Source organism: Epinephelus lanceolatus, chromosome 8, assembly GCF_041903045.1.
Source record: "Epinephelus lanceolatus isolate andai-2023 chromosome 8, ASM4190304v1, whole genome shotgun sequence".
NCBI classification, from domain to species: domain Eukaryota; kingdom Metazoa; phylum Chordata; class Actinopteri; order Perciformes; family Serranidae; genus Epinephelus; species Epinephelus lanceolatus.
The window spans coordinates 43,765,329-43,778,223 of record NC_135741.1 but is presented as its reverse complement, the minus strand read 5'-3'; the positions used below and the strand labels follow the sequence as shown (position 1 = coordinate 43,778,223).

The window sequence follows — 12,895 nt, the reverse complement described above, 5'->3', positions numbered from 1 at the left end:
CTTAAGGACACACCAAGTTAATAAACAGAGCAGGACACACCAAGTTAATAAACAGAGCAGGACCCCATAAACACAAATAGCAAACAAATTGCAATCAGAAATTAGACAGCTTCACCCTTTAAACTGCATTAAGTTCAGCCTTTGTTCTTTTGGTTTTTTTTGTGAATTGAATTACTCCTCTTTTTCTTTAAGGATGCACAATTCACGCTAGCCTATTTCAATGTCACTCATTCAAAACCCATACAAATATTTTAAAATGATGACTCAGAGTGTCTCCTAACAGTCCACATACATGATGAGAGCACGCAGCAATGAGGTAAGTTAAAGTCCGTTCGCCACAACAACTTTCCTTGTGTGTGTGTGTTATTGTGTTTTAACCTCTGCTCCAAAGTCTCTCACTGCCGCCTGCGTCGATGAGCAGGACATCAGCTGTGACTGCGGAAGGCGCGGGCACGAGCGCAATGGATGCCTGCAGCGGTGCCTTAACAGTTGAGTTTCACTGTAGCAGCCCCTGGCCCAAACGAACAAGCAGACGAATCTCGACGGGTGCAAACGTCCTTTTATTTATTGGGCACTAAAAACTAAAACAAGCAAAAAATACATTCCATTACAATCCATCAAAAACACTCGTTTCCGTTTATATTACTCTGTTTCCCACTATACAGATTCATACGATTTAAATATATTTTTCTATAGAAACTGACCATTAACCATGATTAAAACACTCCATACAATTTTCTTAAATACAAACATATGCATGAGCGACAGTTTAACCCATGCTTGTACAGTTTAAACAACAAAACGGCAACACAAACAAACAAACACAAACATACCTCACTCTGCCAACCAAGGGTGCTAGTTAAACTCGGCGGCATTTAAATCCCTCTATCGGAGTGCTTGTATGCGTGCTGGTCCATGAATTGAAGCCTCTAGCCGTTTCTCAATACTTGGCAGTTCAGACTTGTGGACTTGGCAAGTTCGGACTTGGCAAGTCCACGCAAGAGTCCGGACTTCCCAAGAACGGGAGAACGGGAGGATGGGAGTACAGTCATTTCTGCTTTTGGAACAGCAGCGAACTTGATGATGTCACCACCTCCACTCGCCTTGACTGTTGTACTGTGTTGTATACATGCATTTAGAATAAAACAATGTAAACACAGCCCTGCGGCTTTTCATAGACATTGTAAGAAATTAATATGTATATGTTTTTAACGTTTCAACATATATAACTGACACACAAAAACATATAAATAGCCAAAATATTTTCATAAAATGTCTTTTAAAACCTTTTCCCCGCAGCTGGCTTCTGATTATAATCAAAAGTCAAGTGCGGGGGGCAAAGTTTGTGGAGAGTTGGTGGTTATTGTGATCGGAAATCACAAATCAATAACGGATCGGAGAAGGCGTCTTGGCACAATTATTGCAGCAGGACTGCTGTACCTGCAGGCTGAGGAGGAGGCTGCCCAGCTGAGGAGGCAGATCCCAGAAAGACAGCGGAGAATGAGGATGAGGATGAGACATGCGATGCCTGCATGTCTGTTCGATAAGAACAAAAAATCAGTCACAAGTAAAAGTGCTGCATACCAAATCTGACTTGAGTAAAAGTATCTGGGTATTGTCAGTAAAATGTAAGACTACTTAAAATTAAAAGTTCAAAGTACGCATTATGCAGAGTGACCCAATTTCAAGTGTTGTGATCATCATATACATGAATATGTATTGAGTATTAATTGATCAACGTAGGCTACATGTAAGCAGCATTTAAATGTTGTCATGGGTTCAAATAAACACAAGAAGTTTGTGCTCTAGAGAAAGGATCAACACTCAGTGAAAAACCTAAGCCCTATGATAAGCTAATATGGCAAGGCTTAACTATACAAACCAATGAGCAGTGTGATAACTAGCATGTCTTTGGGGTCATCGGGTGGGAACCTCCTTTCACCAGTGTTTTGTCTAGTTGGTCCCACGACACCTCCAGGAGGCTAGACAGTGATCTCTAGCGTCCCAGAGACACTCCCCTAATGCCAGGTCTCACCGCTCCCCTCCCTGCACCAACCCAATAACCTCCTTTACCTTACTTACGCATGGCTTTCTCAGCCCAAACAGCACTGCCACCTTCAACCAAACCCAGGCTCTGTACATGCGAGCTCTAGGTAGAAGCAGGGCTGATACTACTTTTCCTAGCACATTCACCATACTCTATTTCACACGCTACATAGCATAACTACAATATAAGCTAAAGTTAAAGGAGCTAAATAAACTTACAGGATCAGCAAACACACTCACCTTGCCGCATGGCCTCAAACAAAATGGATTCAAATAGGCCACTCCCACACTTAAATAACCCTCCTCTTCCTAGACTTCCTCCTTACTTACACATGGCTTTCTCAGCCTAAACAGCACTGCCATCTTCAACCAAACCCAGGCTCCATACATGTGAGCTCTAGGTAGAAACAGGGCTGATACTACCTTTCCTAGCACATTCACCATACTCTATTTCACACGCTACATAGCATAACTACAATATAAGCTAAAGTTAAAGGAGCTTAATGAACTTACAGGATCAGCACACTCACCTTGCCGCATGGCCTCAAACAAAATGGATTCAAATAGGCCACTCCCACACTTAAATACTTCCTCTTCCTGGATTTCCTCCTGAGAGGAAGTGGATCTCTCCACCTGATCTCAAGGAACTAATTTTAACACCTGTCACTGGTGTACTAGTCTAATCTATAACAACACACAGCAACTTGTAAATATGAAACAACAACATAAAAAACAAACTATCTGAAAAGTAACTATAGCTATCAAATGTAGCTTGAGTAGAATGTACAGCATTTCCCTCTAAGTAAATGGAAATACCCAAAGTACATCAAATTTGTACTTAAGTACAGTAGCTACTTGAGTAAATACACTTAGTTACTGTCCATCGCTGCATTTGTCTCATCATTATGCTTTCTGTCTACATTTTTATGGAGACTTGACAGTTTACTTGGTACACCTACAAAAAACAAAAGCAGTTTAATATTCAGTCTGACATTTTATTAACGTGTTGAGTTGTAGATTGTGGTGCTGTTGAACTGTACTGATTATACTGACAGCCGTTTCTCATTTAGTCTGTCCTCACCAATATAAATGGATCAAACAGGTCAAATGTTCAGAGGAAAATTTTATTCAGCCACACTTCAGACATCAGTTATACAATTCATATCAGATAATCAATATTTAAAATGCTGTTGAATAAATAGCTACTACAATAAAGACAATTAATCTTTAAATACAAAAAATAAATTACAATAAATTCTTAAAATCATTATTGAATGGTAAAAACACATAGGCCTAAAGAGAGCAAGCAAAAGAATGCAAAGAACAATAACATGTTACAACATTTAATAATATAAGAATATATCTTATACTGAGACTGAATGTTGCCCATTAGACATTCCCCAAACGGATTACATTTCATATTTAACCACTACAGAGATATCAGCTACGAATTTCAAAAGGACTACCCGAGAGAGGCTGCTCTCTGGGGCAGCCTGAGTGCTCATACTCACGTTTATTATCTATGAGCGCTGACACCGCTAGATGACAGCGGTGTCAGCGCTCATAAACACTTGAGGGCTGACACCGCTGTCATCTAGCGGACCTCACATTCAACTGGGCTCTATATTAAAACATCGACCACGGGTCTGACATTTAAACTACACATGAAAAGAAGATGTGAATACTGCCCTAAATACCATCCCTACAAGGACCATCACCGAGACCAACAACATGGTTCACAATACAGCAATGGTAATCCTGGAGATGCTTGGATACAAGATGAATATGGTACATAAGAACCAGTACCCCCCATGGAAGAGACGGTTGGAGGCCAAGATAAAGGCAACATGGAGAGAAGTTAGCCAGCTAGCAGAGCTTCACAGTGGTAACATGGTGAATAAGTGGATACCAAGGAAATACAACAAGATCTCCATTCCTGAGGCACTTGAAACTGCCAAACAAAGACTAACAGCTCTGGCCACCCGCCTGAAGAGATACACCAAAGAAGTAGAAGCCAAGAGAATAAAGGGGGGGGCGTCGGTAGCTTAGTGGATAGTGCCGGCGCCCCATGCCCATAGAGGTGATGCCTCAGCAGTCGCGAGTTCGACTCTGGCTTGCAACCCTTTGCTGCATGTCGTCCCCCACTCTCTCTCTCTCTCTCTCTTTCTCTCTCTCTCCCCACTTCACAATCTTCACCCTGTCCTGTCCATTAAAGGCAAAACAGCCCAAAAAATAATCTTTAAAAAAAAAAAAAGGAGAATAAAGAGGATATATATTGGGAATAACAGCGTTATAAATAAACAGCATTACAAACGGTGCTACTTTTTTCAATAACGAGTAATCAAAAAAGTTACTGTCTCCGCCATTATAACGCCGTTACCGTTACTCACAATAAAACGCGCTGCTACTTGGCTTTACTTGAGTTTACTGAAGCGGCTTTCACCCAAGCAAGCTCCTTCTCAGTGGAGCTCTGGAGTTTTTTCTTTGGTGAGGGCAGGTGAGGGGCCAGGGTTGCCAGTTCGGCTTATTAGCCGCGACTTTGGGCTTGTTTTTTTGTGAAGTCGCTTACAAACATTGGTAGTCGCGGGTTGCGTTTTTTTGGGCTTGTTTCTTAAGTGGAGTTGCTTATTTGGGCTTGCTCTCTAAATGTCACCTTTCTCTATATATATCCGTCTAATAAGTTATTTAAATGCATGATAGTAGGTCGGACTGCAGGATGTCCCTCCGCCCCTCTCCTTCTCTGCATACACACTGGTGACGGTCAGTCAGTGAGACTTTTCTCCTTTAAATTTGTGCATGGAGGTTCTTACACACACACACCCACAACCACACACAACAAGGCAGTGTAGTGTTGATAAGTGTACAATGTTTTATGATAATGACTTATTCTATTAAATGTCAGTTACATTCATTTAACATATTCAGTGTTGAGTTTCATTACATACAGTTGAGTTTCATTACATACAGTTCCATTAAGGGGGGGGTGTCCAAGCAATTTGACATATTTGAGCATTTTATAAAAAAGTAATAGTATATGTTGTATAGTTACTTTTCCAGGTAATTAGTTACTTTTATAGTGCAATAACTCAATTACCAACTCAGTTACTTTTTGGGGAAAGTAACAAGTAACTATAACAAATTACTTTTTTAAAGTAATGTTCCCAACACTGTTCTCCATTGAACCAGCCAAAGTGTTCTTTCATCTCGAAATAACAGCAGGTCTGACCCACCAAGAGCTGAGATGGAAACATACTGTAAGGGCATATGGGAAAGAGAGGCATCACACAACACCGATGCCCAGTGGCTAGTGGACCTAAGAGCTGGCCACAGCAATCTCCCTGAACAACAACCAGTAACCATCTCAATGGCAGACATCCAGGAAAGAGTGTCAAAGATGAAGAGCTGGACAGCACTGGGCCCTGATATGATCCATGACTGCCTAGCAGCACAGATGACCCAGCTGCTAAGGGATGGGACCCACCCAGATTGGCTGACACAGGGCAGGACAATTCTGATCATGACAGACCCCCAGAAGGGAACCATCTCATCCAACTACAGACCGATAACCTGTCTCTCCACAACATGGAAGCTCCTGTCAGGCATCATAGGGGCTAAGGCATATGGGCCAATACATGAGCGAGGCACAGAAAGGAATTGGCAGTAACACCAGAGGAGCCAAGCACCAGAGCAATTGCCAAAGACTGCAAGAGCAGGAAGACCAACCTGTGCAACGCCTGGATTGACTACAAGAAAGCCTACAACTCAATGCCATACACATGGATACTAGAATGTCTGGAACTATACAAGATCAGCAGGACACTAACGGCCTTCATTAAGAACTCCCTGGGAATGTGGAAGACAACCCTAGAGGCCAACTCAAAGCCAATTGCCCAAGTCAACATCAAATGCGGCAGATACCAAGCAGTGTTCGCTTCCCATAAAACTGTAAAGCCAAGCCCCCCTTCTTTTTCTTTTCCTTCTCCCCCCCAAGCATCACCTGTGCATATAGCTACTCAGCAATGGATGAGTAATGTGGAGATTTGGGCTGCAGATTTGTTTCATGGAATGTTAGGGGAGTCAATGGAGCCATTACAAGGGGTAAAATAATGTCACACCTACAACAACTTGGAGGGGATATCTATTTCCTTCAGGAAACCCATCTCAGGTCCTCTGAAATTGCACGTATTAAGAGGCCCTGTATGAGTCATGTATTCCATGAAGTTTTATGTGAGGGCGAGAGGAACTGCCATCATTATCGGCAAAAACGTTCGAGCCATCTACGTCTATTGAGGATCCCAACGGTCGATTCGTAGCTGTTGCGGGTAAGTTGTTTGACATCCCGGTGATCTTATCATTGATATATTTCCCTGTCGGTGACGATGACAGATTTATTGCTCACCTTTTTTCCTCCCTCCCCAATATACAGTATGATGTGAGTGCAGTCAACAACTGGGGGTGGTGTCAGATGTGGGACGGTAGTTTTTTGCGGCTTGTAAAATATAGTTGTAAAAAGATGGATCTACTGAATTATAGATCAAATACCTAGTAAAGCCAAACTAGTAATTACACTCCACCTAGATGAACTATATTAAGAAAAAGTAAGGATGATGGTTAATTTCAGATAATTTAGCAAGTTCTCTAGAAACGGCGTTTTTGGGACTCCGGTTGTAGAGTTGTCAAATAGTGTCGTAAAAAAGTAAATCTACTGAATATATCAAATACCTAGTACAGCCGAACTATCATTCATTCATTCATTCATCTTCTAAAGCCCAGCATACACTGTACGATTTTTGATCAGATTTGACTCAATTTTTGAGACGCACGACCTGCCGACGCTTGGGCCGGATTTCCGCTTCATTGTGCGTCTTTTGCCGTGCAGTGTACGGGCGGGGGGGGGGGGCGAGGGCCGATCATCTGTTCCAGAACCACGGTCGGATGGTCGGATGAATTTCTGACATGTCAGAAATTTTGGTCGGCCGGCACAGACATTCGCACAGTTGAAGCAGAGACACGAGCCGATTCGCGCATTTATCCCTCACTGCGCCTGCGCGAAGACATAGATCACCATGGCGATGCGTCGGTGGACTGTAAATATGGAGGCCAGGTTGGTTGAGCTGTGGCAACAGTATGAGTGCCTGTTCGATGTTTCCTTCTTCCACCTACCACAACCGCTATCAATGAGAGAAACACTGGCAGGAGATAGCCAATATTCTTTAGCTGCCTGGTAAGTTTTTTCTGCTCTTATTTTCAAGCAAGCGCAACAAACATACAAGCTAGCGCACGAGACGAGGTACAACACACACACACACACACACACACACACAGAGGGTGCACCTGGCTGTAGCCGGCTTACCTCCAACTCTCGTTGTAAAATAGACAAACCATACTGTCCACGTCTCTCAAGCCATCTGTGAGTCCATATGCGCCGACGCCTCTCCTTTTTGGACATTTCGGCACACAGTATAGCGCAAATCATCAAAGCAAACCACTTGTCCTGCTTCGTTAACAACGGCGCTTCCAGAACAAATCGGAGCTTTCAAATGTATCTTTATTGACAGCTGTCAACGGGCAGGACAGTCAGCAGGGGCCGACGAGCCGTTTTCACCCGTACAGTGTGAGCTCTCTGATCGTGCTTGATGATCGGAACGTACAGTGTGAGCACATAAATCGTGAGCTTTGGCCGCACATCGCAGACGATTCACCAGTACAGTGTGAGCTGGTAATAACAACAAGATGACACGGGGAGAACATGCAAACTCTGCACAGAAGGGCTCCAATTTCCGTGGTACCAGCACGTTATTTCAACCCATTACGTGCTGCCACCATGGAGTGCGGTGTTAAGAGGTCATGGTTATTTCACGTATTTCTGTTTGATCAGGTTGGCTCTATAAATAAAGTTTGATTGATTGATTGATTGATAATAGTCCAGAAATCCCGTCTTCATCCTGTTTATATTGCCATGGTACAAGATTTGATGCACACACACACACACACACACAGGCAAACAATCTTTTCTTAGCAGAGATAGTGGCGTTTGGATTTGGGTTGCAGCAGACGGGCGGCAATTTGAAATGGAATGAAACCCACAGATGGCAGACAGTAGCTACAAAACAGTAGTCGAATGCGCCACATCCGCCCACAGCACAATGCTCTTAAAACCCTACGCTATCCAAAGCTGACAAAATACATTTATTTTATTTTATGGCCTTCACATTAACCTGTCATATTGAGTTATCAAGGACACTTTTGTGTTTTTGTGTGTATACAGGAATTTTAAAGATATCATTGAGGAAAACGAGGTTGACGTGACGTCCGTGTGTCCACCACATTGGCAATAGGCTCGTTCGAGATGAACTGCGCCTCGCCTGGAAAGTAGACGAGAGCAGGCGGCCGCAGCAGGGGGCCGTGACAAAAAGCCACAGTGAAGTCGGACAGTTTCCAGCAGCCTTCAGTCCGTACAGGAAGTCACAGACACACTTACATCCTGTCTGGAATGATGTCAATTCATTAAAAAAGTGATCAGACCCATATATCAGTTTGTTTTCAGTCTCCAGTTGTTTTAATTATGATAGATTAATTTATTAAAATGCTTTACAGGTGATCTGTAGTATATGTTCATGGTTTATCCTCCATTTGACATGAATTCTACTGTAAATCAGCAAACTATCAGTTTGACCTGTCCCCTCAACTACACAGGCTGAATAAACGGTGTTTGACTATAAGGTTAATATTTTCAGAGGAAAAAAATACAAGACAACAGCTTTCATTAAGGCTCAGTCAGATACAGTCAGAGCTTCACATCTGATGTTATTTTAAGAATCCTCACATCCCACTGACCATAAGTTTCTGTGTTGCTAAATACTTAAATAATTGTTAATTGCACCATGTAGGCCTACTTCTTGCATGGTGCACTAATTTCAACAGGGTGTCTGAGATCAGGCACTGCCATTTTGCAGTTACCAGAAGTGACGACAGCATTTTTAACAGTGAATTGCAAATGGATGGTGGAGCATTATTGCCAATATTTGCCCGCTATCTCTGCCCACACATTAACCAAACTTACACCACAACATTGATGCTTATTAAAATGTGCTGCCATAGCTAGGAGCAAGTTAGCTAGCTAATGTTAACTAGCAAGCTAACACTTGCATTATTGTTTGTGGTACCAAATAATTACAGACCCAACAATCGTTACTGACAGCTTCCATTCGACAACAGTATTGGTACTTGGTGCAAAAAACATGTAGAACTAGCAGGCTCCTTGTTGTCCCTAGCTGCCATGTCAAAAGTTGAGAAGTTTGTTATATCACAAAGATGGCGACCGTCGAGGGTGATAAGTGTCCATCATTCCACACTCAACGATGGACTGTTTTGAGTGCACCAGAAGTACACCGCATTTTCCCATACTGTGCAGTGTGAATGCACTTACAGAAGTATAATATTATACATACATTATACATTTTGTCAGAATGTCAAGACAAGAAAAACAGTGGCGTTAGGCCAGGGTATCCAAAACTTCATCCACCAATGTTTTATAAATAGCCTCGGATCTAAATATGTGGTTTCAAATGGGCCATGTTCGAAAAATAACAACAGGCCTAATAATAATAATAAAAAGCCCCAGACCTAATCTGTCATTTCATTCATACTTGGAGTTGAATAAATGTACTTGGTTACATTCCTTTACTGTTTACATAAATATATACATCTAAATATTTTTTCAGCTCTGGTTAACACATTTTTAATGTTAACAGTTACAAAGCATTGTGTTTCTACTCAATGCTAACCACTCATAGCTTCTAACAATTTTAACACACACACACACACACAATCATCTAAATATTTAAAAAAAACAAAACAAAACAAAAAACGGAGAGTGCTAAGTTTATGTAGCCCCTTTTACACTGCCAGATTTTCCACGAATGTTGGGCCGTTTTGCCAGCCAGCTGCGAGCATTTAGACACACAGAGGCGGAAAGGCAAGTTGATCCGAGGCGCCCAATTTTCCACCTCGGAGGGTAGTCATATTGGCGGAACCATAGATATATATATAATCATAGACTCATTCCTGTGGCTATTGTGCGTCAACATCACTGCCATCTTGGGGAGGTCACTGCCGGCTGGCTAGTACTGTTGTGTATGGAGATAAGCCCTCAGCAAACTTGACGTGCTCACTCAAAAGTCTCAAAGTGTAATTGGGTGCCGGTCCAAAAAATTACAGCAAAGCAGAAAAACCTGACAGCACTCACTAATAAGTATACTTTTTAATATAGTGGATTGCACAGCAGCAGTCGAACGGACGCATTTCAGCTCATAGCCATCCTCAGCGTTAGGAAATGGCCACTTTAGAATCGCTGAAACGGCTGAAGCCGTCAACGAGGTATCTACTGTATATTATATCTATGGGCGGAACCCTTTTACTTTAAAAAGACTGAGGCAGCCTTCCGCAAAGGGAAGGGCTGTTGAAGACTTGTGGGAGGAGCTGTTGATGACGCCGCACATGCGACCTACTGGCGGTGGATAAACAGGACACAGCTGATAGCAGGAATTAGCGAGCAGCTAGTAGCAAGAGGGAAACGCAAACCTGACAGACACCGTAAAGATGAGCAACTGGGGAGACAAGGAACTGTGTGCCCTCCTTGTCCTCGCAGATCCAGCTAACAAATTTTGGTTCCCTAAACATTCTGGGAACGTTTGTTTTAAGTTGTAGGAACGTTTTTTGAACGTTGCAACACAACGTAATATACTGGTATAAACGGCAAGTTTTCCTGATGTAACCAGAAGGTTATATTGATGTTCCCGGAACGTTCTTGGAAGGTTAATTGAACGTTTAAAGAAGGTTACCAGAATGTTCTCGGTAAAACGTTCCCTGCAAGTTCAAACGGCAAGTTTTCCTGACGTAACCAGAAGGTTATTTTGATGTTCCCAGAACGTTCTTGGAAGGTTAATTGAGCGTTATAAGAAGGTTACTAAAACGTCTCCCCTCAAACGTTCCTTCCAAGTTAAAACGGCAAGTTTTCCTGATGTAACCAGAAGGTTATTTTGATGTTCCCTGAATGTTCTTGGAAGGTTAATTGAGCGTTACAAGAAGGTTACCAAAACGTCTTACCTCAAACGTTCCTTCCAAGTTAAAACGGCAAGTTTTCCTGACGTAACCAGAAGGTTATTTTGATGTTCCCTAACCATTCTTGGAAGGTTAATTGAACGTTATAAGAAGGTTACCAAAATGTCTCCCTTCAAACGTTCCTTCTAAGTTAAAACGGCAAGTTTTCCTGACGTTACCAGAAGGATATTTTGATGTTGCCTGAATGTTTTGGTAAGGTTAATTTAATGTTTTAAGAAAGTTACCAGAATGTTCTCCCTCAAATGTTCCTTCCAAGTTAAAACAGCAAGTTTTCCTAACATAACCAGGTTATTTTGAAGTTCCCAGAATGTTCTGGGAAAGTAAGTTGAATATTATAGGATGGTTGCCAAAATGTTTGAATGTTTTAAACACAATTATAAACAGCAAGTTTTCCTGACGTTCCCAAGGTTAATTGAACATTATAGGAAGGTTACCACAATGTTTTCAGTTTAATGTTCCCTTCATGAAAATTATAAAACATGTGATTCTGTTCCTACTCCTAGGAAATTAAAACACTCAGTGAATGTTCCTAGAATTTTTTTAACAATACCATTTACATCAATACCAATACATTTAAAGTGTCACCATCACATACTCACTGAAAAACCAGAGAGAAAAAAATTCTGTCAACATTGACATTTGTCCGATTTATTGGAAACTATGAGAAAAAAAAAACGGAGAAAAAAAAAAGGAGAGCAAACAGGAACACTTTCTGCTAAGGAACATACAGGAACATACATAAACTTACAGGAAGTAACATAGATGGAGGAACACTGCAACAGGAACATACAGAAACATACAGGAAGTAACATAGATGGAGGAACACTGCAACAGGAACACACAGAAACATACAGGAAGTAACATAGATGGAAGAACACAGGCCTAGTCCTGGCTTTCTGCAGTTTGGTCTGCTGCTTCACCCCCCTGTAAAATAGAAAAAAAGTCATGTTAGATAATCTTTTATTGCAACACACGTCACACTATCATACAAACAAACAAAAGTTTCTAAGACTTGGCTTTAAACAGCCAATGCAGGATCTAAAATTATATTTTTGGCTCACCAGTCAAATGCCTGTGTAATGGCAATAATTCGTGGTGACACAGAGAGCTGTCCTTTTGGCGTTTATTTTCTTTGAAATAAATTATCAAGCATTCAGACCCTGGAACCCCAGCTCCCGGGCGAATGAGAGACAAATTGACATACAGAGTGGAAGTACTTATGCCAGAGAAACAGATAACGCCTTTGCGTACACAGAGAGAAACTACTTCACATATGCTGACCTTGTGGGCCAGATAAGGTTTAAGACATGGAGACAGACAGAAAAGGCCCAAACTGCATGCAATATGAAATAGGAATAGACTAAAGCTCTGTTTGGACGGGATTAGTTTTACATAGGGACGAGGGGTAAAGTAATAATTACCAGAGATTTTACACCCGTCCGAATGTGCCATGTCAGTAATCATTACCGCACGATGTCAGTAAAGATTACCGCGACTTTTACCTTCTGTAAAAGGGTCCAGGACAATTACCTCAGGTAATACTTATCCCGTGCGAATAGATCAGCAGTAAACGTGTGTTAGGGCTGTCAAAAAAAAATCGAAGTTAGAAATATATTCAAATATATTTATTTTTTTATAAGTTTGAACCTAAATTGGATCATTCGAATATCATTAATAATTAATTAATACTATCAATAATGTTGTATATCACGGCAAATTCCGTTCG

General features: G+C 41.6%; 1 pseudogene; it reads left to right on the top strand.

Annotated features, from left to right (window-relative positions):
* Positions 1–461: 461 nt before the first annotated feature.
* Positions 462–5,789, top strand: LOC144464200 (uncharacterized; annotated as a pseudogene).
* The last annotated feature ends 7,106 nt before the right edge of the window (positions 5,790–12,895 follow it).